We start from the raw sequence: 21,114 nt of genomic DNA, 5'->3' as shown, positions 1-21,114 counted from the left end.
AAGTTACCTGTTGTTACCTGAACGTCAAATACTAAGAATGGGCGGCCTATGAAAGAATTAGTACTTTCATTAAGTATACTAAACCGGCTAATTGGGAATAGACAAACTGTAAAAAGCCCTCTGAGAAAGCCCCTCTCTAACCTTTGTTAGTAAGCTTTTCTGTAGCCTGCCTGTTGATGTATTTTCGGTTTGAACAGTGCACAACATGAAGAGACGGAACACTGGCGGCTTGTCACAATGCCCCCCGATGACATCACAATAGCGCTGCTGCCTAGAAAACAAGCTGCGCAGAAGAAGTTGTTCTTTGGGTGGGAGGGTGGGCTAGTGGAAGGAGGGGGCAATCTCTTTTTTTCCCGGGTGGTAGGGGGATGACAGGAGAAGGGAAGCGGGTGGTGAGAAAGGTACAGAGGGCAGGGTTTGGGGGCTGGGAAGGAAAGGGAAAAGATTAGGGTTTGGGGATGATGAAAGGGCTTTCTACGGGTAAGGATGGCAAAGGGTGGCAGTGACGGAAAGTCAGGCAACCTGTCCTGTCCGTCTTTTTGTATCGTGAATTGGAAAGACTGCAAGGGGGAGGGGAGTTGCTTGCGCCCTAAAGGAGGAGTTATTCAGATTCATTGCAGTGGGCGGCGGCTGCAAAACGCACCATTCTTCTTGTTTTTGCTCTGCAAAGCAGCCTTTTCAAGGGTTGGCTTGGGTGACAAAATGTCTTGTGTAGGCGTGGGTTTGTCTCCCTCTCGCTCTCTCTCCCTAAGATGTGTCCGGCATAGGCCAGGGTGCCACTCGAGGCCCAAACCAATTCTGGTTATCGCTTCTCGGCCTTTTGGCTAAGATCAAGTGTAGTATCTGTTCTTATCAGTTTAATATCTGATACGTCCCCTATCTGGGGACCATATATTAAATGGATTTTTAGAACAGGGAGATGGAAAAAGAGCTTGCTCTGTCCACTCCACGCATTGACCTGGTATTGCAGTACCTCCAGGAACGGTGCACCCCTTCTTAACCCAGTTTCCAAAAGCAGAACTCGATTCACCTGATTCATATTAGCCCGATTAGCGAATTGAAATGAATTTTTATCTAACACACTTTTTACTTGCTTTATTCATCCAAATAGCAAACTCATCACCACTCAACTTCACCAACTCTGCTATGTCCCGTGCAGTATCTTGTTGTCAGTCTAATCTAGATCATGTGTAATTGAATGGAATAGATCCCTTTTGGACAAAGTGGAGTCAGATGCTGCAGTGACCACAGGTGTGAGAGGATCTACAATTGGCATCTGGTGTTATCTCTCTGCTTCCACTCCAAATAAAGTTACCTGTTGTTACCTGAACGTCAAATACTAAGAATGGGCGGCCTATGAAAGAATTAGTACTTTCATTAAGTATACTAAACCGGCTAATTGGGAATAGACAAACTGTAAAAAGCCCTCTGAGAAAGCCCCTCTCTAACCTTTGTTAGTAAGCTTTTCTGTAGCCTGCCTGTTGATGTATTTTCGGTTTGAACAGTGCACAACATGAAGAGACGGAACACTGGCGGCTTGTCACAATGCCCCCCGATGACATCACAATAGCGCTGCTGCCTAGAAAACAAGCTGCGCAGAAGAAGTTGTTCTTTGGGTGGGAGGGTGGGCTAGTGGAAGGAGGGGGCAATCTCTTTTTTTCCCGGGTGGTAGGGGGATGACAGGAGAAGGGAAGCGGGTGGTGAGAAAGGTACAGAGGGCAGGGTTTGGGGGCTGGGAAGGAAAGGGAAAAGATTAGGGTTTGGGGATGATGAAAGGGCTTTCTACGGGTAAGGATGGCAAAGGGTGGCAGTGACGGAAAGTCAGGCAACCTGTCCTGTCCGTCTTTTTGTATCGTGAATTGGAAAGACTGCAAGGGGGAGGGGAGTTGCTTGCGCCCTAAAGGAGGAGTTTTTCAGATTCATTGCAGTGGGCGGCGGCTGCAAAACGCACCATTCTTCTTGTTTTTGCTCTGCAAAGCAGCCTTTTCAAGGGTTGGCTTGGGTGACAAAATGTCTTGTGTAGGCGTGGGTTTGTCTCCCTCTCGCTCTCTCTCCCTAAGATGTGTCCGGCATAGGCCAGGGTGCCACTCGAGGCCCAAACCAATTCTGGTTATCGCTTCTCGGCCTTTTGGCTAAGATCAAGTGTAGTATCTGTTCTTATCAGTTTAATATCTGATACGTCCCCTATCTGGGGACCATATATTAAATGGATTTTTAGAACAGGGAGATGGAAAAAGAGCTTGCTCTGTCCACTCCACGCATTGACCTGGTATTGCAGTACCTCCAGGAACGGTGCACCCCTTCTTAACCCAGTTTCCAAAAGCAGAACTCGATTCACCTGATTCATATTAGCCCGATTAGCGAATTGAAATGAATTTTTATCTAACACACTTTTTACTTGCTTTATTCATCCAAATAGCAAACTCATCACCACTCAACTTCACCAACTCTGCTATGTCCCGTGCAGTATCTTGTTGTCAGTCTAATCTAGATCATGTGTAATTGAATGGAATAGATCCCTTTTGGACAAAGTGGAGTCAGATGCTGCAGTGACCACAGGTGTGAGAGGATCTACAATTGGCATCTGGTGTTATCTCTCTGCTTCCACTCCAAATAAAGTTACCTGTTGTTACCTGAACGTCAAATACTAAGAATGGGCGGCCTATGAAAGAATTAGTACTTTCATTAAGTATACTAAACCGGCTAATTGGGAATAGACAAACTGTAAAAAGCCCTCTGAGAAAGCCCCTCTCTAACCTTTGTTAGTAAGCTTTTCTGTAGCCTGCCTGTTGATGTATTTTCGGTTTGAACAGTGCACAACATGAAGAGACGGAACACTGGCGGCTTGTCACAATGCCCCCCGATGACATCACAATAGCGCTGCTGCCTAGAAAACAAGCTGCGCAGAAGAAGTTGTTCTTTGGGTGGGAGGGTGGGCTAGTGGAAGGAGGGGGCAATCTCTTTTTTTCCCGGGTGGTAGGGGGATGACAGGAGAAGGGAAGCGGGTGGTGAGAAAGGTACAGAGGGCAGGGTTTGGGGGCTGGGAAGGAAAGGGAAAAGATTAGGGTTTGGGGATGATGAAAGGGCTTTCTACGGGTAAGGATGGCAAAGGGTGGCAGTGACGGAAAGTCAGGCAACCTGTCCTGTCCGTCTTTTTGTATCGTGAATTGGAAAGACTGCAAGGGGGAGGGGAGTTGCTTGCGCCCTAAAGGAGGAGTTATTCAGATTCATTGCAGTGGGCGGCGGCTGCAAAACGCACCATTCTTCTTGTTTTTGCTCTGCAAAGCAGCCTTTTCAAGGGTTGGCTTGGGTGACAAAATGTCTTGTGTAGGCGTGGGTTTGTCTCCCTCTCGCTCTCTCTCCCTAAGATGTGTCCGGCATAGGCCAGGGTGCCACTCGAGGCCCAAACCAATTCTGGTTATCGCTTCTCGGCCTTTTGGCTAAGATCAAGTGTAGTATCTGTTCTTATCAGTTTAATATCTGATACGTCCCCTATCTGGGGACCATATATTAAATGGATTTTTAGAACAGGGAGATGGAAAAAGAGCTTGCTCTGTCCACTCCACGCATTGACCTGGTATTGCAGTACCTCCAGGAACGGTGCACCCCTTCTTAACCCAGTTTCCAAAAGCAGAACTCGATTCACCTGATTCATATTAGCCCGATTAGCGAATTGAAATGAATTTTTATCTAACACACTTTTTACTTGCTTTATTCATCCAAATAGCAAACTCATCACCACTCAACTTCACCAACTCTGCTATGTCCCGTGCAGTATCTTGTTGTCAGTCTAATCTAGATCATGTGTAATTGAATGGAATAGATCCCTTTTGGACAAAGTGGAGTCAGATGCTGCAGTGACCACAGGTGTGAGAGGATCTACAATTGGCATCTGGTGTTATCTCTCTGCTTCCACTCCAAATAAAGTTACCTGTTGTTACCTGAACGTCAAATACTAAGAATGGGCGGCCTATGAAAGAATTAGTACTTTCATTAAGTATACTAAACCGGCTAATTGGGAATAGACAGACTGTAAAAAGCCCTCTGAGAAAGCCCCTCTCTAACCTTTGTTAGTAAGCTTTTCTGTAGCCTGCCTGTTGATGTATTTTCGGTTTGAACAGTGCACAACATGAAGAGACGGAACACTGGCGGCTTGTCACAATGCCCCCCGATGACATCACAATAGCGCTGCTGCCTAGAAAACAAGCTGCGCAGAAGAAGTTGTTCTTTGGGTGGGAGGGTGGGCTAGTGGAAGGAGGGGGCAATCTCTTTTTTTCCCGGGTGGTAGGGGGATGACAGGAGAAGGGAAGCGGGTGGTGAGAAAGGTACAGAGGGCAGGGTTTGGGGGCTGGGAAGGAAAGGGAAAAGATTAGGGTTTGGGGATGATGAAAGGGCTTTCTACGGGTAAGGATGGCAAAGGGTGGCAGTGACGGAAAGTCAGGCAACCTGTCCTGTCCGTCTTTTTGTATCGTGAATTGGAAAGACTGCAAGGGGGAGGGGAGTTGCTTGCGCCCTAAAGGAGGAGTTATTCAGATTCATTGCAGTGGGCGGCGGCTGCAAAACGCACCATTCTTCTTGTTTTTGCTCTGCAAAGCAGCCTTTTCAAGGGTTGGCTTGGGTGACAAAATGTCTTGTGTAGGCGTGGGTTTGTCTCCCTCTCGCTCTCTCTCCCTAAGATGTGTCCGGCATAGGCCAGGGTGCCACTCGAGGCCCAAACCAATTCTGGTTATCGCTTCTCGGCCTTTTGGCTAAGATCAAGTGTAGTATCTGTTCTTATCAGTTTAATATCTGATACGTCCCCTATCTGGGGACCATATATTAAATGGATTTTTAGAACAGGGAGATGGAAAAAGAGCTTGCTCTGTCCACTCCACGCATTGACCTGGTATTGCAGTACCTCCAGGAACGGTGCACCCCTTCTTAACCCAGTTTCCAAAAGCAGAACTCGATTCACCTGATTCATATTAGCCCGATTAGCGAATTGAAATGAATTTTTATCTAACACACTTTTTACTTGCTTTATTCATCCAAATAGCAAACTCATCACCACTCAACTTCACCAACTCTGCTATGTCCCGTGCAGTATCTTGTTGTCAGTCTAATCTAGATCATGTGTAATTGAATGGAATAGATCCCTTTTGGACAAAGTGGAGTCAGATGCTGCAGTGACCACAGGTGTGAGAGGATCTACAATTGGCATCTGGTGTTATCTCTCTGCTTCCACTCCAAATAAAGTTACCTGTTGTTACCTGAACGTCAAATACTAAGAATGGGCGGCCTATGAAAGAATTAGTACTTTCATTAAGTATACTAAACCGGCTAATTGGGAATAGACAAACTGTAAAAAGCCCTCTGAGAAAGCCCCTCTCTAACCTTTGTTAGTAAGCTTTTCTGTAGCCTGCCTGTTGATGTATTTTCGGTTTGAACAGTGCACAACATGAAGAGACGGAACACTGGCGGCTTGTCACAATGCCCCCCGATGACATCACAATAGCGCTGCTGCCTAGAAAACAAGCTGCGCAGAAGAAGTTGTTCTTTGGGTGGGAGGGTGGGCTAGTGGAAGGAGGGGGCAATCTCTTTTTTTCCCGGGTGGTAGGGGGATGACAGGAGAAGGGAAGCGGGTGGTGAGAAAGGTACAGAGCGCAGGGTTTGGGGGCTGGGAAGGAAAGGGAAAAGATTAGGGTTTGGGGATGATGAAAGGGCTTTCTACGGGTAAGGATGGCAAAGGGTGGCAGTGACGGAAAGTCAGGCAACCTGTCCTGTCCGTCTTTTTGTATCGTGAATTGGAAAGACTGCAAGGGGGAGGGGAGTTGCTTGCGCCCTAAAGGAGGAGTTTTTCAGATTCATTGCAGTGGGCGGCGGCTGCAAAACGCACCATTCTTCTTGTTTTTGCTCTGCAAAGCAGCCTTTTCAAGGGTTGGCTTGGGTGACAAAATGTCTTGTGTAGGCGTGGGTTTGTCTCCCTCTCGCTCTCTCTCCCTAAGATGTGTCCGGCATAGGCCAGGGTGCCACTCGAGGCCCAAACCAATTCTGGTTATCGCTTCTCGGCCTTTTGGCTAAGATCAAGTGTAGTATCTGTTCTTATCAGTTTAATATCTGATACGTCCCCTATCTGGGGACCATATATTAAATGGATTTTTAGAACAGGGAGATGGAAAAAGAGCTTGCTCTGTCCACTCCACGCATTGACCTGGTATTGCAGTACCTCCAGGAACGGTGCACCCCTTCTTAACCCAGTTTCCAAAAGCAGAACTCGATTCACCTGATTCATATTAGCCCGATTAGCGAATTGAAATGAATTTTTATCTAACACACTTTTTACTTGCTTTATTCATCCAAATAGCAAACTCATCACCACTCAACTTCACCAACTCTGCTATGTCCCGTGCAGTATCTTGTTGTCAGTCTAATCTAGATCATGTGTAATTGAATGGAATAGATCCCTTTTGGACAAAGTGGAGTCAGATGCTGCAGTGACCACAGGTGTGAGAGGATCTACAATTGGCATCTGGTGTTATCTCTCTGCTTCCACTCCAAATAAAGTTACCTGTTGTTACCTGAACGTCAAATACTAAGAATGGGCGGCCTATGAAAGAATTAGTACTTTCATTAAGTATACTAAACCGGCTAATTGGGAATAGACAAACTGTAAAAAGCCCTCTGAGAAAGCCCCTCTCTAACCTTTGTTAGTAAGCTTTTCTGTAGCCTGCCTGTTGATGTATTTTCGGTTTGAACAGTGCACAACATGAAGAGACGGAACACTGGCGGCTTGTCACAATGCCCCCCGATGACATCACAATAGCGCTGCTGCCTAGAAAACAAGCTGCGCAGAAGAAGTTGTTCTTTGGGTGGGAGGGTGGGCTAGTGGAAGGAGGGGGCAATCTCTTTTTTTCCCGGGTGGTAGGGGGATGACAGGAGAAGGGAAGCGGGTGGTGAGAAAGGTACAGAGGGCAGGGTTTGGGGGCTGGGAAGGAAAGGGAAAAGATTAGGGTTTGGGGATGATGAAAGGGCTTTCTACGGGTAAGGATGGCAAAGGGTGGCAGTGACGGAAAGTCAGGCAACCTGTCCTGTCCGTCTTTTTGTATCGTGAATTGGAAAGACTGCAAGGGGGAGGGGAGTTGCTTGCGCCCTAAAGGAGGAGTTATTCAGATTCATTGCAGTGGGCGGCGGCTGCAAAACGCACCATTCTTCTTGTTTTTGCTCTGCAAAGCAGCCTTTTCAAGGGTTGGCTTGGGTGACAAAATGTCTTGTGTAGGCGTGGGTTTGTCTCCCTCTCGCTCTCTCTCCCTAAGATGTGTCCGGCATAGGCCAGGGTGCCACTCGAGGCCCAAACCAATTCTGGTTATCGCTTCTCGGCCTTTTGGCTAAGATCAAGTGTAGTATCTGTTCTTATCAGTTTAATATCTGATACGTCCCCTATCTGGGGACCATATATTAAATGGATTTTTAGAACAGGGAGATGGAAAAAGAGCTTGCTCTGTCCACTCCACGCATTGACCTGGTATTGCAGTACCTCCAGGAACGGTGCACCCCTTCTTAACCCAGTTTCCAAAAGCAGAACTCGATTCACCTGATTCATATTAGCCCGATTAGCGAATTGAAATGAATTTTTATCTAACACACTTTTTACTTGCTTTATTCATCCAAATAGCAAACTCATCACCACTCAACTTCACCAACTCTGCTATGTCCCGTGCAGTATCTTGTTGTCAGTCTAATCTAGATCATGTGTAATTGAATGGAATAGATCCCTTTTGGACAAAGTGGAGTCAGATGCTGCAGTGACCACAGGTGTGAGAGGATCTACAATTGGCATCTGGTGTTATCTCTCTGCTTCCACTCCAAATAAAGTTACCTGTTGTTACCTGAACGTCAAATACTAAGAATGGGCGGCCTATGAAAGAATTAGTACTTTCATTAAGTATACTAAACCGGCTAATTGGGAATAGACAAACTGTAAAAAGCCCTCTGAGAAAGCCCCTCTCTAACCTTTGTTAGTAAGCTTTTCTGTAGCCTGCCTGTTGATGTATTTTCGGTTTGAACAGTGCACAACATGAAGAGACGGAACACTGGCGGCTTGTCACAATGCCCCCCGATGACATCACAATAGCGCTGCTGCCTAGAAAACAAGCTGCGCAGAAGAAGTTGTTCTTTGGGTGGGAGGGTGGGCTAGTGGAAGGAGGGGGCAATCTCTTTTTTTCCCGGGTGGTAGGGGGATGACAGGAGAAGGGAAGCGGGTGGTGAGAAAGGTACAGAGGGCAGGGTTTGGGGGCTGGGAAGGAAAGGGAAAAGATTAGGGTTTGGGGATGATGAAAGGGCTTTCTACGGGTAAGGATGGCAAAGGGTGGCAGTGACGGAAAGTCAGGCAACCTGTCCTGTCCGTCTTTTTGTATCGTGAATTGGAAAGACTGCAAGGGGGAGGGGAGTTGCTTGCGCCCTAAAGGAGGAGTTTTTCAGATTCATTGCAGTGGGCGGCGGCTGCAAAACGCACCATTCTTCTTGTTTTTGCTCTGCAAAGCAGCCTTTTCAAGGGTTGGCTTGGGTGACAAAATGTCTTGTGTAGGCGTGGGTTTGTCTCCCTCTCGCTCTCTCTCCCTAAGATGTGTCCGGCATAGGCCAGGGTGCCACTCGAGGCCCAAACCAATTCTGGTTATCGCTTCTCGGCCTTTTGGCTAAGATCAAGTGTAGTATCTGTTCTTATCAGTTTAATATCTGATACGTCCCCTATCTGGGGACCATATATTAAATGGATTTTTAGAACAGGGAGATGGAAAAAGAGCTTGCTCTGTCCACTCCACGCATTGACCTGGTATTGCAGTACCTCCAGGAACGGTGCACCCCTTCTTAACCCAGTTTCCAAAAGCAGAACTCGATTCACCTGATTCATATTAGCCCGATTAGCGAATTGAAATGAATTTTTATCTAACACACTTTTTACTTGCTTTATTCATCCAAATAGCAAACTCATCACCACTCAACTTCACCAACTCTGCTATGTCCCGTGCAGTATCTTGTTGTCAGTCTAATCTAGATCATGTGTAATTGAATGGAATAGATCCCTTTTGGACAAAGTGGAGTCAGATGCTGCAGTGACCACAGGTGTGAGAGGATCTACAATTGGCATCTGGTGTTATCTCTCTGCTTCCACTCCAAATAAAGTTACCTGTTGTTACCTGAACGTCAAATACTAAGAATGGGCGGCCTATGAAAGAATTAGTACTTTCATTAAGTATACTAAACCGGCTAATTGGGAATAGACAAACTGTAAAAAGCCCTCTGAGAAAGCCCCTCTCTAACCTTTGTTAGTAAGCTTTTCTGTAGCCTGCCTGTTGATGTATTTTCGGTTTGAACAGTGCACAACATGAAGAGACGGAACACTGGCGGCTTGTCACAATGCCCCCCGATGACATCACAATAGCGCTGCTGCCTAGAAAACAAGCTGCGCAGAAGAAGTTGTTCTTTGGGTGGGAGGGTGGGCTAGTGGAAGGAGGGGGCAATCTCTTTTTTTCCCGGGTGGTAGGGGGATGACAGGAGAAGGGAAGCGGGTGGTGAGAAAGGTACAGAGGGCAGGGTTTGGGGGCTGGGAAGGAAAGGGAAAAGATTAGGGTTTAGGGATGATGAAAGGGCTTTCTACGGGTAAGGATGGCAAAGGGTGGCAGTGACGGAAAGTCAGGCAACCTGTCCTGTCCGTCTTTTTGTATCGTGAATTGGAAAGACTGCAAGGGGGAGGGGAGTTGCTTGCGCCCTAAAGGAGGAGTTATTCAGATTCATTGCAGTGGGCGGCGGCTGCAAAACGCACCATTCTTCTTGTTTTTGCTCTGCAAAGCAGCCTTTTCAAGGGTTGGCTTGGGTGACAAAATGTCTTGTGTAGGCGTGGGTTTGTCTCCCTCTCGCTCTCTCTCCCTAAGATGTGTCCGGCATAGGCCAGGGTGCCACTCGAGGCCCAAACCAATTCTGGTTATCGCTTCTCGGCCTTTTGGCTAAGATCAAGTGTAGTATCTGTTCTTATCAGTTTAATATCTGATACGTCCCCTATCTGGGGACCATATATTAAATGGATTTTTAGAACAGGGAGATGGAAAAAGAGCTTGCTCTGTCCACTCCACGCATTGACCTGGTATTGCAGTACCTCCAGGAACGGTGCACCCCTTCTTAACCCAGTTTCCAAAAGCAGAACTCGATTCACCTGATTCATATTAGCCCGATTAGCGAATTGAAATGAATTTTTATCTAACACACTTTTTACTTGCTTTATTCATCCAAATAGCAAACTCATCACCACTCAACTTCACCAACTCTGCTATGTCCCGTGCAGTATCTTGTTGTCAGTCTAATCTAGATCATGTGTAATTGAATGGAATAGATCCCTTTTGGACAAAGTGGAGTCAGATGCTGCAGTGACCACAGGTGTGAGAGGATCTACAATTGGCATCTGGTGTTATCTCTCTGCTTCCACTCCAAATAAAGTTACCTGTTGTTACCTGAACGTCAAATACTAAGAATGGGCGGCCTATGAAAGAATTAGTACTTTCATTAAGTATACTAAACCGGCTAATTGGGAATAGACAAACTGTAAAAAGCCCTCTGAGAAAGCCCCTCTCTAACCTTTGTTAGTAAGCTTTTCTGTAGCCTGCCTGTTGATGTATTTTCGGTTTGAACAGTGCACAACATAAAGAGACGGAACACTGGCGGCTTGTCACAATGCCCCCCGATGACATCACAATAGCGCTGCTGCCTAGAAAACAAGCTGCGCAGAAGAAGTTGTTCTTTGGGTGGGAGGGTGGGCTAGTGGAAGGAGGGGGCAATCTCTTTTTTTCCCGGGTGGTAGGGGGATGACAGGAGAAGGGAAGCGGGTGGTGAGAAAGGTACAGAGGGCAGGGTTTGGGGGCTGGGAAGGAAAGGGAAAAGATTAGGGTTTGGGGATGATGAAAGGGCTTTCTACGGGTAAGGATGGCAAAGGGTGGCAGTGACGGAAAGTCAGGCAACCTGTCCTGTCCGTCTTTTTGTATCGTGAATTGGAAAGACTGCAAGGGGGAGGGGAGTTGCTTGCGCCCTAAAGGAGGAGTTATTCAGATTCATTGCAGTGGGCGGCGGCTGCAAAACGCACCATTCTTCTTGTTTTTGCTCTGCAAAGCAGCCTTTTCAAGGGTTGGCTTGGGTGACAAAATGTCTTGTGTAGGCGTGGGTTTGTCTCCCTCTCGCTCTCTCTCCCTAAGATGTGTCCGGCATAGGCCAGGGTGCCACTCGAGGCCCAAACCAATTCTGGTTATCGCTTCTCGGCCTTTTGGCTAAGATCAAGTGTAGTATCTGTTCTTATCAGTTTAATATCTGATACGTCCCCTATCTGGGGACCATATATTAAATGGATTTTTAGAACAGGGAGATGGAAAAAGAGCTTGCTCTGTCCACTCCACGCATTGACCTGGTATTGCAGTACCTCCAGGAACGGTGCACCCCTTCTTAACCCAGTTTCCAAAAGCAGAACTCGATTCACCTGATTCATATTAGCCCGATTAGCGAATTGAAATGAATTTTTATCTAACACACTTTTTACTTGCTTTATTCATCCAAATAGCAAACTCATCACCACTCAACTTCACCAACTCTGCTATGTCCCGTGCAGTATCTTGTTGTCAGTCTAATCTAGATCATGTGTAATTGAATGGAATAGATCCCTTTTGGACAAAGTGGAGTCAGATGCTGCAGTGACCACAGGTGTGAGAGGATCTACAATTGGCATCTGGTGTTATCTCTCTGCTTCCACTCCAAATAAAGTTACCTGTTGTTACCTGAACGTCAAATACTAAGAATGGGCGGCCTATGAAAGAATTAGTACTTTCATTAAGTATACTAAACCGGCTAATTGGGAATAGACAAACTGTAAAAAGCCCTCTGAGAAAGCCCCTCTCTAACCTTTGTTAGTAAGCTTTTCTGTAGCCTGCCTGTTGATGTATTTTCGGTTTGAACAGTGCACAACATGAAGAGACGGAACACTGGCGGCTTGTCACAATGCCCCCCGATGACATCACAATAGCGCTGCTGCCTAGAAAACAAGCTGCGCAGAAGAAGTTGTTCTTTGGGTGGGAGGGTGGGCTAGTGGAAGGAGGGGGCAATCTCTTTTTTTCCCGGGTGGTAGGGGGATGACAGGAGAAGGGAAGCGGGTGGTGAGAAAGGTACAGAGGGCAGGGTTTGGGGGCTGGGAAGGAAAGGGAAAAGATTAGGGTTTGGGGATGATGAAAGGGCTTTCTACGGGTAAGGATGGCAAAGGGTGGCAGTGACGGAAAGTCAGGCAACCTGTCCTGTCCGTCTTTTTGTATCGTGAATTGGAAAGACTGCAAGGGGGAGGGGAGTTGCTTGCGCCCTAAAGGAGGAGTTATTCAGATTCATTGCAGTGGGCGGCGGCTGCAAAACGCACCATTCTTCTTGTTTTTGCTCTGCAAAGCAGCCTTTTCAAGGGTTGGCTTGGGTGACAAAATGTCTTGTGTAGGCGTGGGTTTGTCTCCCTCTCGCTCTCTCTCCCTAAGATGTGTCCGGCATAGGCCAGGGTGCCACTCGAGGCCCAAACCAATTCTGGTTATCGCTTCTCGGCCTTTTGGCTAAGATCAAGTGTAGTATCTGTTCTTATCAGTTTAATATCTGATACGTCCCCTATCTGGGGACCATATATTAAATGGATTTTTAGAACAGGGAGATGGAAAAAGAGCTTGCTCTGTCCACTCCACGCATTGACCTGGTATTGCAGTACCTCCAGGAACGGTGCACCCCTTCTTAACCCAGTTTCCAAAAGCAGAACTCGATTCACCTGATTCATATTAGCCCGATTAGCGAATTGAAATGAATTTTTATCTAACACACTTTTTACTTGCTTTATTCATCCAAATAGCAAACTCATCACCACTCAACTTCACCAACTCTGCTATGTCCCGTGCAGTATCTTGTTGTCAGTCTAATCTAGATCATGTGTAATTGAATGGAATAGATCCCTTTTGGACAAAGTGGAGTCAGATGCTGCAGTGACCACAGGTGTGAGAGGATCTACAATTGGCATCTGGTGTTATCTCTCTGCTTCCACTCCAAATAAAGTTACCTGTTGTTACCTGAACGTCAAATACTAAGAATGGGCGGCCTATGAAAGAATTAGTACTTTCATTAAGTATACTAAACCGGCTAATTGGGAATAGACAAACTGTAAAAAGCCCTCTGAGAAAGCCCCTCTCTAACCTTTGTTAGTAAGCTTTTCTGTAGCCTGCCTGTTGATGTATTTTCGGTTTGAACAGTGCACAACATGAAGAGACGGAACACTGGCGGCTTGTCACAATGCCCCCCGATGACATCACAATAGCGCTGCTGCCTAGAAAACAAGCTGCGCAGAAGAAGTTGTTCTTTGGGTGGGAGGGTGGGCTAGTGGAAGGAGGGGGCAATCTCTTTTTTTCCCGGGTGGTAGGGGGATGACAGGAGAAGGGAAGCGGGTGGTGAGAAAGGTACAGAGGGCAGGGTTTGGGGGCTGGGAAGGAAAGGGAAAAGATTAGGGTTTGGGGATGATGAAAGGGCTTTCTACGGGTAAGGATGGCAAAGGGTGGCAGTGACGGAAAGTCAGGCAACCTGTCCTGTCCGTCTTTTTGTATCGTGAATTGGAAAGACTGCAAGGGGGAGGGGAGTTGCTTGCGCCCTAAAGGAGGAGTTTTTCAGATTCATTGCAGTGGGCGGCGGCTGCAAAACGCACCATTCTTCTTGTTTTTGCTCTGCAAAGCAGCCTTTTCAAGGGTTGGCTTGGGTGACAAAATGTCTTGTGTAGGCGTGGGTTTGTCTCCCTCTCGCTCTCTCTCCCTAAGATGTGTCCGGCATAGGCCAGGGTGCCACTCGAGGCCCAAACCAATTCTGGTTATCGCTTCTCGGCCTTTTGGCTAAGATCAAGTGTAGTATCTGTTCTTATCAGTTTAATATCTGATACGTCCCCTATCTGGGGACCATATATTAAATGGATTTTTAGAACAGGGAGATGGAAAAAGAGCTTGCTCTGTCCACTCCACGCATTGACCTGGTATTGCAGTACCTCCAGGAACGGTGCACCCCTTCTTAACCCAGTTTCCAAAAGCAGAACTCGATTCACCTGATTCATATTAGCCCGATTAGCGAATTGAAATGAATTTTTATCTAACACACTTTTTACTTGCTTTATTCATCCAAATAGCAAACTCATCACCACTCAACTTCACCAACTCTGCTATGTCCCGTGCAGTATCTTGTTGTCAGTCTAATCTAGATCATGTGTAATTGAATGGAATAGATCCCTTTTGGACAAAGTGGAGTCAGATGCTGCAGTGACCACAGGTGTGAGAGGATCTACAATTGGCATCTGGTGTTATCTCTCTGCTTCCACTCCAAATAAAGTTACCTGTTGTTACCTGAACGTCAAATACTAAGAATGGGCGGCCTATGAAAGAATTAGTACTTTCATTAAGTATACTAAACCGGCTAATTGGGAATAGACAAACTGTAAAAAGCCCTCTGAGAAAGCCCCTCTCTAACCTTTGTTAGTAAGCTTTTCTGTAGCCTGCCTGTTGATGTATTTTCGGTTTGAACAGTGCACAACATGAAGAGACGGAACACTGGCGGCTTGTCACAATGCCCCCCGATGACATCACAATAGCGCTGCTGCCTAGAAAACAAGCTGCGCAGAAGAAGTTGTTCTTTGGGTGGGAGGGTGGGCTAGTGGAAGGAGGGGGCAATCTCTTTTTTTCCCGGGTGGTAGGGGGATGACAGGAGAAGGGAAGCGGGTGGTGAGAAAGGTACAGAGGGCAGGGTTTGGGGGCTGGGAAGGAAAGGGAAAAGATTAGGGTTTGGGGATGATGAAAGGGCTTTCTACGGGTAAGGATGGCAAAGGGTGGCAGTGACGGAAAGTCAGGCAACCTGTCCTGTCCGTCTTTTTGTATCGTGAATTGGAAAGACTGCAAGGGGGAGGGGAGTTGCTTGCGCCCTAAAGGAGGAGTTATTCAGATTCATTGCAGTGGGCGGCGGCTGCAAAACGCACCATTCTTCTTGTTTTTGCTCTGCAAAGCAGCCTTTTCAAGGGTTGGCTTGGGTGACAAAATGTCTTGTGTAGGCGTGGGTTTGTCTCCCTCTCGCTCTCTCTCCCTAAGATGTGTCCGGCATAGGCCAGGGTGCCACTCGAGGCCCAAACCAATTCTGGTTATCGCTTCTCGGCCTTTTGGCTAAGATCAAGTGTAGTATCTGTTCTTATCAGTTTAATATCTGATACGTCCCCTATCTGGGGACCATATATTAAATGGATTTTTAGAACAGGGAGATGGAAAAAGAGCTTGCTCTGTCCACTCCACGCATTGACCTGGTATTGCAGTACCTCCAGGAACGGTGCACCCCTTCTTAACCCAGTTTCCAAAAGCAGAACTCAATTCACCTGATTCATATTAGCCCGATTAGCGAATTGAAATGAATTTTTATCTAACACACTTTTTACTTGCTTTATTCATCCAAATAGCAAACTCATCACCACTCAACTTCACCAACTCTGCTATGTCCCGTGCAGTATCTTGTTGTCAGTCTAATCTAGATCATGTGTAATTGAATGGAATAGATCCCTTTTGGACAAAGTGGAGTCAGATGCTGCAGTGACCACAGGTGTGAGAGGATCTACAATTGGCATCTGGTGTTATCTCTCTGCTTCCACTCCAAATAAAGTTACCTGTTGTTACCTGAACGTCAAATACTAAGAATGGGCGGCCTATGAAAGAATTAGTACTTTCATTAAGTATACTAAACCGGCTAATTGGGAATAGACAAACTGTAAAAAGCCCTCTGAGAAAGCCCCTCTCTAACCTTTGTTAGTAAGCTTTTCTGTAGCCTGCCTGTTGATGTATTTTCGGTTTGAACAGTGCACAACATGAAGAGACGGAACACTGGCGGCTTGTCACAATGCCCCCCGATGACATCACAATAGCGCTGCTGCCTAGAAAACAAGCTGCGCAGAAGAAGTTGTTCTTTGGGTGGGAGGGTGGGCTAGTGGAAGGAGGGGGCAATCTCTTTTTTTCCCGGGTGGTAGGGGGATGACAGGAGAAGGGAAGCGGGTGGTGAGAAAGGTACAGAGGGCAGGGTTTGGGGGCTGGGAAGGAAAGGGAAAAGATTAGGGTTTGGGGATGATGAAAGGGCTTTCTACGGGTAAGGATGGCAAAGGGTGGCAGTGACGGAAAGTCAGGCAACCTGTCCTGTCCGTCTTTTTGTATCGTGAATTGGAAAGACTGCAAGGGGGAGGGGAGTTGCTTGCGCCCTAAAGGAGGAGTTATTCAGATTCATTGCAGTGGGCGGCGGCTGCAAAACGCACCATTCTTCTTGTTTTTGCTCTGCAAAGCAGCCTTTTCAAGGGTTGGCTTGGGTGACAAAATGTCTTGTGTAGGCGTGGGTTTGTCTCCCTCTCGCTCTCTCTCCCTAAGATGTGTCCGGCATAGGCCAGGGTGCCACTCGAGGCCCAAACCAATTCTGGTTATCGCTTCTCGGCCTTTTGGCTAAGATCAAGTGTAGTATCTGTTCTTATCAGTTTAATATCTGATACGTCCCCTATCTGGGGACCATATATTAAATGGATTTTTAGAACAGGGAGATGGAAAAAGAGCTTGCTCTGTCCACTCCACGCATTGACCTGGTATTGCAGTACCTCCAGGAACGGTGCACCCCTTCTTAACCCAGTTTCCAAAAGCAGAACTCGATTCACCTGATTCATATTAGCCCGATTAGCGAATTGAAATGAATTTTTATCTAACACACTTTTTACTTGCTTTATTCATCCAAATAGCAAACTCATCACCACTCAACTTCACCAACTCTGCTATGTCCCGTGCAGTATCTTGTTGTCAGTCTAATCTAGATCATGTGTAATTGAATGGAATAGATCCCTTTTGGACAAAGTGGAGTCAGATGCTGCAGTGACCACAGGTGTGAGAGGATCTACAATTGGCATCTGGTGTTATCTCTCTGCTTCCACTCCAAATAAAGTTACCTGTTGTTACCTGAACGTCAAATACTAAGAATGGGCGGCCTATGAAAGAATTAGTACTTTCATTAAGTATACTAAACCGGCTAATTGGGAATAGACAAACTGTAAAAAGCCCTCTGAGAAAGCCCCTCTCTAACCTTTGTTAGTAAGCTTTTCTGTAGCCTGCCTGTTGATGTATTTTCGGTTTGAACAGTGCACAACATGAAGAGACGGAACACTGGCGGCTTGTCACAATGCCCCCCGATGACATCACAATAGCGCTGCTGCCTAGAAAACAAGCTGCGCAGAAGAAGTTGTTCTTTGGGTGGGAGGGTGGGCTAGTGGAAGGAGGGGGCAATCTCTTTTTTTCCCGGGTGGTAGGGGGATGACAGGAGAAGGGAAGCGGGTGGTGAGAAAGGTACAGAGGGCAGGGTTTGGGGGCTGGGAAGGAAAGGGAAAAGATTAGGGTTTGGGGATGATGAAAGGGCTTTCTACGGGTAAGGATGGCAAAGGGTGGCAGTGACGGAAAGTCAGGCAACCTGTCCTGTCCGTCTTTTTGTATCGTGAATTGGAAAGACTGCAAGGGGGAGGGGAGTTGCTTGCGCCCTAAAGGAGGAGTTATTCAGATTCATTGCAGTGGGCGGCGGCTGCAAAACGCACCATTCTTCTTGTTTTTGCTCTGCAAAGCAGCCTTTTCAAGGGTTGGCTTGGGTGACAAAATGTCTTGTGTAGGCGTGGGTTTGTCTCCCTCTCGCTCTCTCTCCCTAAGATGTGTCCGGCATAGGCCAGGGTGCCACTCGAGGCCCAAACCAATTCTGGTTATCGCTTCTCGGCCTTTTGGCTAAGATCAAGTGTAGTATCTGTTCTTATCAGTTTAATATCTGATACGTCCCCTATCTGGGGACCATATATTAAATGGATTTTTAGAACAGGGAGATGGAAAAAGAGCTTGCTCTGTCCACTCCACGCATTGACCTGGTATTGCAGTACCTCCAGGAACGGTGCACCCCTTCTTAACCCAGTTTCCAAAAGCAGAACTCGATTCACCTGATTCATATTAGCCCGATTAGCGAATTGAAATGAATTTTTATCTAACACACTTTTTACTTGCTTTATTCATCCAAATAGCAAACTCATCACCACTCAACTTCACCAACTCTGCTATGTCCCGTGCAGTATCTTGTTGTCAGTCTAATCTAGATCATGTGTAATTGAATGGAATAGATCCCTTTTGGACAAAGTGGAGTCAGATGCTGCAGTGACCACAGGTGTGAGAGGATCTACAATTGGCATCTGGTGTTATCTCTCTGCTTCCACTCCAAATAAAGTTACCTGTTGTTACCTGAACGTCAAATACTAAGAATGGGCGGCCTATGAAAGAATTAGTACTTTCATTAAGTATACTAAACCGGCTAATTGGGAATAGACAAACTGTAAAAAGCCCTCTGAGAAAGCCCCTCTCTAACCTTTGTTAGTAAGCTTTTCTGTAGCCTGCCTGTTGATGTATTTTCGGTTTGAACAGTGCACAACATGAAGAGATGGAACACTGGCGGCTTGTCACAATGCCCCCCGATGACATCACAATAGCGCTGCTGCCTAGAAAACAAGCTGCGCAGAAGAAGTTGTTCTTTGGGTGGGAGGGTGGGCTAGTGGAAGGAGGGGGCAATCTCTTTTTTTCCCGGGTGGTAGGGGGATGACAGGAGAAGGGAAGCGGGTGGTGAGAAAGGTACAGAGGGCAGGGTTTGGGGGCTGGGAAGGAAAGGGAAAAGATTAGGGTTTGGGGATGATGAAAGGGCTTTCTACGGGTAAGGATGGCAAAGGGTGGCAGTGACGGAAAGTCAGGCAACCTGTCCTGTCCGTCTTTTTGTATCGTGAATTGGAAAGACTGCAAGGGGGAGGGGAGTTGCTTGCGCCCTAAAGGAGGAGTTATTCAGATTCATTGCAGTGGGCGGCGGCTGCAAAACGCACCATTCTTCTTGTTTTTGCTCTGCAAAGCAGCCTTTTCAAGGGTTGGCTTGGGTGACAAAATGTCTTGTGTAGGCGTGGGTTTGTCTCCCTCTCGCTCTCTCTCCCTAAGATGTGTCCGGCATAGGCCAGGGTGCCACTCGAGGCCCAAACCAATTCTGGTTATCGCTTCTCGGCCTTTTGGCTAAGATCAAGTGTAGTATCTGTTCTTATCAGTTTAATATCTGATACGTCCCCTATCTGGGGACCATATATTAAATGGATTTTTAGAACAGGGAGATGGAAAAAGAGCTTGCTCTGTCCACTCCACGCATTGACCTGGTATTGCAGTACCTCCAGGAACGGTGCACCCCTTCTTAACCCAGTTTCCAAAAGCAGAACTCGATTCACCTGATTCATATTAGCCCGATTAGCGAATTGAAATGAATTTTTATCTAACACACTTTTTACTTGCTTTATTCATCCAAATAGCAAACTCATCACCACTCAACTTCACCAACTCTGCTATGTCCCGTGCAGTATCTTGTTGTCAGTCTAATCTAGATCATGTGTAATTGAATGGAATAGATCCCTTTTGGACAAAGTGGAGTCAGATGCTGCAGTGACCACAGGTGTGAGAGGATCTACAATTGGCATCTGGTGTTATCTCTCTGCTTCCACTCCAAATAAAGTTACCTGTTGTTACCTGAACGTCAAATACTAAGAATGGGCGGCCTATGAAAGAATTAGTACTTTCATTAAGTATACTAAACCGGCTAATTGGGAATAGACAAACTGTAAAAAGCCCTCTGAGAAAGCCCCTCTCTAACCTTTGTTAGTAAGCTTTTCTGTAGCCTGCCTGTTGATGTATTTTCGGTTTGAACAGTGCACAACATGAAGAGACGGAACACTGGCGGCTTGTCACAATGCCCCCCGATGACATCACAATAGCGCTGCTGCCTAGAAAACAAGCTGCGCAGAAGAAGTTGTTCTTTGGGTGGGAGGGTGGGCTAGTGGAAGGAGGGGGCAATCTCTTTTTTTCCCGGGTGGTAGGGGGATGACAGGAGAAGGGAAGCGGGTGGTGAGAAAGGTACAGAGGGCAGGGTTTGGGGGCTGGGAAGGAAAGGGAAAAGATTAGGGTTTGGGGATGATGAAAGGGCTTTCTACGGGTAAGGATGGCAAAGGGTGGCAGTGACGGAAAGTCAGGCAACCTGTCCTGTCCGTCTTTTTGTATCGTGAATTGGAAAGACTGCAAGGGGGAGGGGAGTTGCTTGCGCCCTAAAGGAGGAGTTATTCAGATTCATTGCAGTGGGCGGCGGCTGCAAAACGCACCATTCTTCTTGTTTTTGCTCTGCAAAGCAGCCTTTTCAAGGGTTGGCTTGGGTGACAAAATGTCTTGTGTAGGCGTGGGTTTGTCTCCCTCTCGCTCTCTCTCCCTAAGATGTGTCCGGCATAGGCCAGGGTGCCACTCGAGGCCCAAACCAATTCTGGTTATCGCTTCTCGGCCTTTTGGCTAAGATCAAGTGTAGTATCTGTTCTTATCAGTTTAATATCTGATACGTCCCCTATCTGGGGACCATATATTAAATGGATTTTTAGAACAGGGAGATGGAAAAAGAGCTTGCTCTGTCCACTCCACGCATTGACCTGGTATTGCAGTACCTCCAGGAACGGTGCACCCCTTCTTAACCCAGTTTCCAAAAGCAGAACTCGATTCACCTGATTCATATTAGCCCGATTAGCGAATTGAAATGAATTTTTATCTAACACACTTTTTACTTGCTTTATTCATCCAAATAGCAAACTCATCACCACTCAACTTCACCAACTCTGCTATGTCCCGTGCAGTATCTTGTTGTCAGTCTAATCTAGATCATGTGTAATTGAATGGAATAGATCCCTTTTGGACAAAGTGGAGTCAGATGCTGCAGTGACCACAGGTGTGAGAGGATCTACAATTGGCATCTGGTGTTATCTCTCTGCTTCCACTCCAAATAAAGTTACCTGTTGTTACCTGAACGTCAAATACTAAGAATGGGCGGCCTATGAAAGAATTAGTACTTTCATTAAGTATACTAAACCGGCTAATTGGGAATAGACAAACTGTAAAAAGCCCTCTGAGAAAGCCCCTCTCTAACCTTTGTTAGTAAGCTTTTCTGTAGCCTGCCTGTTGATGTATTTTC

General features: G+C 46.6%; 16 non-coding genes across 16 annotated transcripts; all 16 read left to right on the top strand.

The window, feature by feature from the left end:
• The first annotated feature begins 804 nt into the window (after window positions 1–804).
• LOC142259825 (U2 spliceosomal RNA) lies at window positions 805–995 on the top strand. The gene has a single exon (XR_012728180.1). It is a non-coding gene; the product is annotated as a U2 spliceosomal RNA (small nuclear RNA).
• A 1,117-nt stretch (window positions 996–2,112) lies between these two features.
• Window positions 2,113–2,303, top strand: LOC142259824 (U2 spliceosomal RNA). Its single transcript, XR_012728179.1, has one exon. It is a non-coding gene; the product is annotated as a U2 spliceosomal RNA (small nuclear RNA).
• A 1,117-nt stretch (window positions 2,304–3,420) lies between these two features.
• Window positions 3,421–3,611, top strand: LOC142259823 (U2 spliceosomal RNA). Its single transcript, XR_012728178.1, has one exon. It is a non-coding gene; the product is annotated as a U2 spliceosomal RNA (small nuclear RNA).
• Window positions 3,612–4,728: 1,117 nt separating this feature from the next.
• On the top strand, window positions 4,729–4,919 carry LOC142259822 (U2 spliceosomal RNA). Its single transcript, XR_012728177.1, has one exon. It is a non-coding gene; the product is annotated as a U2 spliceosomal RNA (small nuclear RNA).
• Window positions 4,920–6,036: 1,117 nt separating this feature from the next.
• On the top strand, window positions 6,037–6,227 carry LOC142259821 (U2 spliceosomal RNA). Its single transcript, XR_012728176.1, has one exon. It is a non-coding gene; the product is annotated as a U2 spliceosomal RNA (small nuclear RNA).
• A 1,117-nt stretch (window positions 6,228–7,344) lies between these two features.
• On the top strand, window positions 7,345–7,535 carry LOC142259820 (U2 spliceosomal RNA). Its single transcript, XR_012728175.1, has one exon. It is a non-coding gene; the product is annotated as a U2 spliceosomal RNA (small nuclear RNA).
• A 1,117-nt stretch (window positions 7,536–8,652) lies between these two features.
• LOC142259817 (U2 spliceosomal RNA) lies at window positions 8,653–8,843 on the top strand. Its single transcript, XR_012728173.1, has one exon. It is a non-coding gene; the product is annotated as a U2 spliceosomal RNA (small nuclear RNA).
• Window positions 8,844–9,960: 1,117 nt separating this feature from the next.
• LOC142259816 (U2 spliceosomal RNA) lies at window positions 9,961–10,151 on the top strand. The gene has a single exon (XR_012728172.1). It is a non-coding gene; the product is annotated as a U2 spliceosomal RNA (small nuclear RNA).
• A 1,117-nt stretch (window positions 10,152–11,268) lies between these two features.
• On the top strand, window positions 11,269–11,459 carry LOC142259815 (U2 spliceosomal RNA). Its single transcript, XR_012728171.1, has one exon. It is a non-coding gene; the product is annotated as a U2 spliceosomal RNA (small nuclear RNA).
• Window positions 11,460–12,576: 1,117 nt separating this feature from the next.
• LOC142259814 (U2 spliceosomal RNA) lies at window positions 12,577–12,767 on the top strand. Its single transcript, XR_012728170.1, has one exon. It is a non-coding gene; the product is annotated as a U2 spliceosomal RNA (small nuclear RNA).
• Window positions 12,768–13,884: 1,117 nt separating this feature from the next.
• On the top strand, window positions 13,885–14,075 carry LOC142259813 (U2 spliceosomal RNA). The gene has a single exon (XR_012728169.1). It is a non-coding gene; the product is annotated as a U2 spliceosomal RNA (small nuclear RNA).
• Window positions 14,076–15,192: 1,117 nt separating this feature from the next.
• LOC142259812 (U2 spliceosomal RNA) lies at window positions 15,193–15,383 on the top strand. Its single transcript, XR_012728168.1, has one exon. It is a non-coding gene; the product is annotated as a U2 spliceosomal RNA (small nuclear RNA).
• A 1,117-nt stretch (window positions 15,384–16,500) lies between these two features.
• Window positions 16,501–16,691, top strand: LOC142259811 (U2 spliceosomal RNA). Its single transcript, XR_012728167.1, has one exon. It is a non-coding gene; the product is annotated as a U2 spliceosomal RNA (small nuclear RNA).
• Window positions 16,692–17,808: 1,117 nt separating this feature from the next.
• On the top strand, window positions 17,809–17,999 carry LOC142259810 (U2 spliceosomal RNA). Its single transcript, XR_012728166.1, has one exon. It is a non-coding gene; the product is annotated as a U2 spliceosomal RNA (small nuclear RNA).
• A 1,117-nt stretch (window positions 18,000–19,116) lies between these two features.
• LOC142259809 (U2 spliceosomal RNA) lies at window positions 19,117–19,307 on the top strand. Its single transcript, XR_012728165.1, has one exon. It is a non-coding gene; the product is annotated as a U2 spliceosomal RNA (small nuclear RNA).
• A 1,117-nt stretch (window positions 19,308–20,424) lies between these two features.
• On the top strand, window positions 20,425–20,615 carry LOC142259807 (U2 spliceosomal RNA). The gene has a single exon (XR_012728164.1). It is a non-coding gene; the product is annotated as a U2 spliceosomal RNA (small nuclear RNA).
• The last annotated feature ends 499 nt before the right edge of the window (window positions 20,616–21,114 follow it).

The sequence above is a fragment of the Anomaloglossus baeobatrachus genome, assembly GCF_048569485.1.
Source record: "Anomaloglossus baeobatrachus isolate aAnoBae1 chromosome 9 unlocalized genomic scaffold, aAnoBae1.hap1 SUPER_9_unloc_5, whole genome shotgun sequence".
NCBI lineage: Eukaryota > Metazoa > Chordata > Amphibia > Anura > Aromobatidae > Anomaloglossus > Anomaloglossus baeobatrachus.
Note: the sequence above shows the minus strand (reverse complement) of the source record. Positions and strands in the feature narration are given on the sequence as shown.